The sequence below is a fragment of the Stenella coeruleoalba genome (genome assembly GCF_951394435.1).
Source record: "Stenella coeruleoalba genome assembly, chromosome: X".
In the NCBI taxonomy this organism is placed as follows: domain Eukaryota; kingdom Metazoa; phylum Chordata; class Mammalia; order Artiodactyla; family Delphinidae; genus Stenella; species Stenella coeruleoalba.
In genome coordinates, this window is record NC_137152.1 from 104,685,930 (window position 1) to 104,691,929 (window position 6,000).

At 46.3% G+C, this 6,000-nt stretch overlaps 1 long non-coding RNA gene across 2 annotated transcripts in view; it reads right to left on the reverse strand.

Annotated features, from left to right (window-relative positions):
- Window positions 1-5,644, reverse strand: part of LOC307180924 — a 934,155-nt gene extending 928,511 nt beyond the window's left edge. For both annotated transcript variants that reach the window (XR_013825801.1, XR_013825802.1), the window contains exon 1: window positions 4,900-5,644. This is a non-coding gene — a long non-coding RNA (uncharacterized lncRNA). The remainder of the gene's footprint in view (window positions 1-4,899) is intronic.
- Window positions 5,645-6,000: the final 356 nt, after the last annotated feature.

Genomic DNA, 6,000 nt, shown 5'->3' on the forward strand with positions numbered 1-6,000 from the left:
TAGTTTGTTTATAGTTTAAATTTAAAAGTGCTCTTGTACTTTGGCTTTTCAGAAAATTCAGATGTTGTACATGAGTTATGCCTTAAAGCATGTCTCAGCCATACAAAAAAAATAAATGAGTTTAATGATAAATATACTCCAAGTTGGTGACTGGTTAGAATTCCAGGATTATAACAGGATCTAACTGAAGCACTCCTGAGGGTGCGAGCACACAAATATTGAACTTGAAAACTACAGGCTTCAAGAGTGTAGAGAGTGCTCTAAGAAAGTTGATTGAAATCAATTACCCTCCTGAAAACTGGGAGGTATTCAGAGAACAATTAGGAGTCGTCCAATCCATATTCATTAATACAGACTGGGTCCCCAAATGACAGATACCTGCTGTGATTAACAAAGTTAAAAAAAAAAGACAGCCTCATAGAAACAGATGTGGGGAAGGCTTACAGAGCACAATAGACAGTAACATTCTTAAATTACATTAGAAAGAAGCTGCAGTCTAATTCATGATGAGATGTATTTATTTTTAATAGGAGCTAAAGTGAGGGGGCTCTGATTCAGGCATGTTACCCAACACAGCGAGGAAGTGACAAAGCCTCGTTTGCCCCTGCCCATCCATGGCTTAACTGGTAACTTGATAATAATCCATATGGTAGGTCAGGCCCCAAACATAGGCAGAGGAGGGAGGCTTCTGCCTGGGAGGAGGTCCCTGGCCAGAAAGCTCTCCCCTGCTGGGCTGCCATCATCTGGAGAGTCTCAGAATTCACTTCAGCCTTAAGAAGTAAGGAATCCAGGGCTTCCCTGGTGGCGCAGTGGTTGAGAGTCCGCCTGCCGATGCAGGGGACACGGGTTCGTGCCCCGGTCCGGGAGGATCCCACATGCCACAGAGCGGCTGGGCCAGGGAGCCCTGGCCGCTGAGCCTGTGCTCCGCAACGGGAGAGGCCACAACAGTGAGAGGCCCGCGTACCACCAAAAAAAAAAAAAAAAAAAAAAAAAAAAGAAGAAGTAAGGAATCCAGAGCTCTGGGTTCTAATCAAAGGCCTACCATCTATTTGCTGAGGGTCCTTGAGGGTATCATCAACCTCTCTGTAAAATGGTGATATTGGATTGGCCAAAAAGTTCGTTCGCGGTTTCCCAATAGATGTGGGAAATAACATCTTACGGAAAAACCCGAACGAACTTTTTGGCCAAGACACTACTTGTTCTGCCAACCACACAAAAAAAGGTGTTTAATAATCAGGTGTGACTGTATGTATGAAAGTTGATCACTACTGCACAGTGCAAGGAATTTTTACTACTTTGTAATAGCAGCTGACTATGTGCTAGGTTCTGTGCTAAGCACTTAGTATTCATTAATAACTTACTCTTCATAACTACCCTATGGAAATGGGTTCCATTATTATCCCATCTTACAGATACGGAAACTGAGCCTCAGACTTTAACATACAAGATCACACAGCTAGTAAATGGTAGCACCATGATGTGAGGCCAAGGTGTTTGATTCCAGAGCCTATTCTCTAAAACATTGCATTCCAATACCTCTTGACATCTATACTGGATATTTTCATATTACTTTGCCTCCACCAGGCTGTTATTCCTCTGATGAGCTCCTTCTGCACTTCACAGCTTACCATGTACTTTCATACACTTTCTCATTTAATCAACACCACAGTCTTCTGAAGTAGGGAAATCATTCCCTGTATCATGGAAGACTCGGGGGAAGTGACTTGACCAAGGTCACACAGCTAGTAAGTGTTAAGTATTCTTGACAATACACTGAATCTGCCTTACCAATTTGGTTTCCTGGGTACATGGAGATCAGGAAATGTTTCCTGGGCCATCCAATGTGGGTATTCTATTCTCTGGAAATATTTTTTTAATCTAAACTCCATAATATTTAGAAATAGCAAGGCTCATAAGGTGTCAGAGCACAAAACAAGCACAGCTAAAAATTAGGGTCCGGGCCAAGCTCTAGTGAGGCACCATAATGGGGAATCTGAGGATCCAAATACATTCACCAATGATAATCCTACAAGCAGGTTGAAGATCTAAGCCATTTTTGAGAGACTGCACCTCCTAAGCCCTTCAAGGGTAAATCCATAGACAAGCATGATTCATGAGCATTTTTTATTTTTTATTTATTTATTTTTGCGGTATGCGGGCCTCTCACTGTTTTGGCCTCTCCCGTTGCGGAGCACAGGCTCCAGACACGCAGGCCCAGCGGCCATGGCTCACGGGCCCAGCCGCTCCGCGGCACGTGGGATCCTCCCGGACCAGGGCACGAACCCGTGTCCCCTGCGTCGGCAGGCGGACTCTCAACCACTGCACCACCAGGGAAACCCGATTCATGAGCATTTTAAGCACAGCTTACAAAAGGACTCATTTGTGGAGATTTTTAACTGCGAAGAGTGACTTGTTTGAACGCGGAATTCAGCATCGGTCAGTGACTGAAGCTCAGAATTAGGTGACCCCCCTTCAGCAGATTTCAAGTCAACCCTGAATCTCAGCCATCAATATATCCCCCCTCCCCACAGCCGCCCCGGAAGGCAAATGAAGTTCACCGGAAAGGCAGGGAAATCTTCCTTGGGGCATTTCCCTTCTGGCTCAAAGCTCTCCAGCTCCCCAGTGCCCTCCTGCTGCGTCCCACTGCCAGCACCATCTGGTATTGCCCTCCCTGCAGAATCTCCTGTCTCTCACCTACACTTACCTGTCTAAGTGACTCCTTTCCTTAGGGTAGCACATGGGATTGCAAACAGCTCTGAGAAATTAATTACAACTAATCTGGTTTTTTGTGGTTTTTTTGGCCACACCACATGGCATGCAGAACTTCCCTGACGGGGGATGGAACCCATGCCCCCTGCAGGGGAAGCGCTGAGTCTCAACCACTGGACCGCCAGGGAAGTCCTAATTTGTTAATGGCTGAAAATGAGTTTCGTTATTCAGCCCCACATCTATCCCACTCTAGAAAACAGGAGACAGCATGATACAGTAAAGGAAAGCTGGCCTTAAAATCCACCAGATTGAAAGTCAGGACAACAGGGTCCTAGTTCAAGGTCTCGGTGTTTGAGCTGTGTGATTTATTCTTTCTGGCATCAGTTTCTCAACTGTGACCAGAACCTGCTACCCATTCAGGGATTACCAGCACTGCCCTGCACGCCTCCTGCGATCTATCTGGGCCTAGCCCGAAGTGAGGAGGACGTATATCGGATTTTTGTATGTTTTTCTGCAGAATAGGACTGGCTTTACCTATGCTTGTACACATTCCACTGCTCTCTAGGAGAAGCCCTCTCCTTCAGTTGAGTCTGACTCTGTAGTTCAAAGAATTGATGGAAAGAGAATGTCTGAACCATTCTTCAAGTATTTTAACTCTAACTTTCGGTCCAATCTTACAGAGTTGTAAATGCCAAGATAAGAGTTTAGGACTTGATTCTCTAGGACAGGAGGAAACCATGGAACCTTTCTGAGCAGAGGAGTGACAGAAATAGGGTGGTCTTTGGAATACCAAATACTTAAATGATCACTCTACGGGCTAACACCCATGCCAAGAGCCTTACCACATCACCTAATCCATAAAACAACACTGTGAGCCAGGTATTTTCACCCAAATTTTTACAGAGGAGGAAACTGAGGCACAGATAGGTTACAGAACAGAACTTGTTTAAGGCCATACAACTATTAAACCATGAATCTGGGATATAATCCAGGTCGGTCTGATTTTAAAGCTCTTTACCACTGTAATGAGCAAGGCAGTCCACTTGCCTGTTGAGATTCAAACCCAGGGAGGAAACAAAACGCTTCCATCCCATCTCACCTGTCTCCACTCGCCTCCAATTGCCAGGTGCCAAACGTTTCATACAGAGATTTAGCCCGTTAACTGAGCCAGTCCCCTTCTATGCAGTGGCTCTTGGAGCTGCCATCAGTCATTCCCCCTTTATGAAGGAGCAGTTTTCCACGCTCGCATAGACTAGGATTTAACAGAGGTCAGGCAGAAGAAAGGCTGCAGGCTCTGGGAATCTAGGAGGAGAGGAAAAAGGAAGGGACAGACCATCAAGGGGATAAAAGGGAGGAAGTAGGCTAGGAAGACAGTGAAGATGAGGGACTACCAAAGACCAAATTTCCTGACTTCGTCATTTTGCCAGCGGTTGGTTTGCATATTAGAGAAAGCAAGCTGAGCAACGTTCCTTCTGACCTGGAATGAAAAGAGAAGGAACGTTCCTCAATAGTCTAACCCGTCAAACTCGTTCAAAGATTCCGTTTTACTACTAAAAAAAACACTGGCTCAGCTGGCCAAGGAGATGGATTTCTCAAAACTGTTGCCTCGGTTAACAGCATCTCGAATTCTGTTGTCATTTCTTCCCTCATACCTCATTCCCGACTCACATATACCACCTTCAATTTCTGAGCAGATTAGGGCCAAGTGTAGCTGCTCTCCTTATTTGTGCGTTTCTTGAGGAAGGCGGTGAGCACTTCTAGACCTAAGTAACAGTGGCAGCCACGGGGATATAAGGGTCCTAGAGCTGCCTCACCTGTTTAGTGCATCCAGGCTCTAATAGCCTATGAGATGGCTGTTCAGAGACCTCAGCTGAACACAGACCCTCACAAGGTAGGGAAATGACGATGGGGGGAGCTCATACATCAGAGGTGAGACCTTGATGAAGAAAAGACTCCATGGCTGCTATAACTTGCTTCAGTGGCTGGACTTTACACACACTCTGGACTCCAGCAGAGTTGTGTAAAATTTCCCTCTTACTATTGTAAATTCAAAAAAATATCTTTACCTCTTACTATTTGTCAAGCAGGCACCAGGAGACACATGAGACCACAGAGATGAAGAAAACACAATCCCCAATAACCCCACCTTAGTAGCCATACGCTACCTCATACATCTGTTATTGGACTCACCACTTCCTCGCAAACCGGAGGGGAAGATCCTTGAGGACAGCGAATATCCTTGTTTCTCTAGTGCCTATTACAATGCCTGGTCCATCGCAGAAACTCGATGTGTAATCGGGATGAACAAATCTGACTCCATACTGGATCGGTTTCTTTTACTTTAACCTTCGTATTCGATCGCACGAGCTCAAGCAGGCATGAAACCAAGCAAGACCCTGTGGGGCCCTCTCAAGTACAAATACTTCCTGTGTCCCTCATTTCTTGTTTGTAGTACACAGGCTTCATTCAGCCTCCTAGACCTTCCCTGATTTCCAAAGGGCAGATTCAAACAGTTGCTAATCAGGGAAGGGAGGGAATGCAAAACAAAGGAGGAGCCGTCCAGAAACAATAGTGCAGGGCTTCCCTGGTGGCACAGTGGATAAAAAATCTGCCTGCCAATACACGGGATACAGGTTCGACCCCTGGTCTGGGAAGATCCCACATGCCGCGGAGTAACTAAGCCTGTGAGCCACAACTACTGAGCCTGCGCTCTAGAGCCCGTGCTCCGCTACAAGAGAAGCCACCGCAATGAGAAGCCCACGCACTGCAATGAAGAGTAGCCTCCGCTCTCCACTACTAGACAAACCCTGCACGTAACCCAACGCAGCCAAAAATAAATAAGTGAAAATTTTTAAAAGAAAAACTTAAGAAACAATAGTGCAGCAGTGGAGCAAGTTCCTGGTTCCTCCGGAAAGATTATACCAAACAATATCTTTGAGCTCTTCCGCAGTAACTAAAGGCGCCCACCCAGGTGGGGGATGGTAACTTCACGCTGAGCACGCGATTCCTGGAGCACCGCCCTGCCACCTCACCACCAACCAATCAGAAGAAAGCCCCCCACCCCCCCACCCCCACCCCCACACACACAGACACACACACACGTTGCAGCCCTCACCCCAAATTTTGCCCATTAAAAACTTCTCCCCCTAAACCACCACGGAGTTTGGGGGTTTTTGCGCACAAGCCACCTATTCTCCTGGCTCAGCCCTGCAATAAACCTTTCTCTGCTCCAAATTCCAACATTTCAGTTAGGCCTCACTGTGCATGGGCCACAGGAACTTGTGTTTGGGA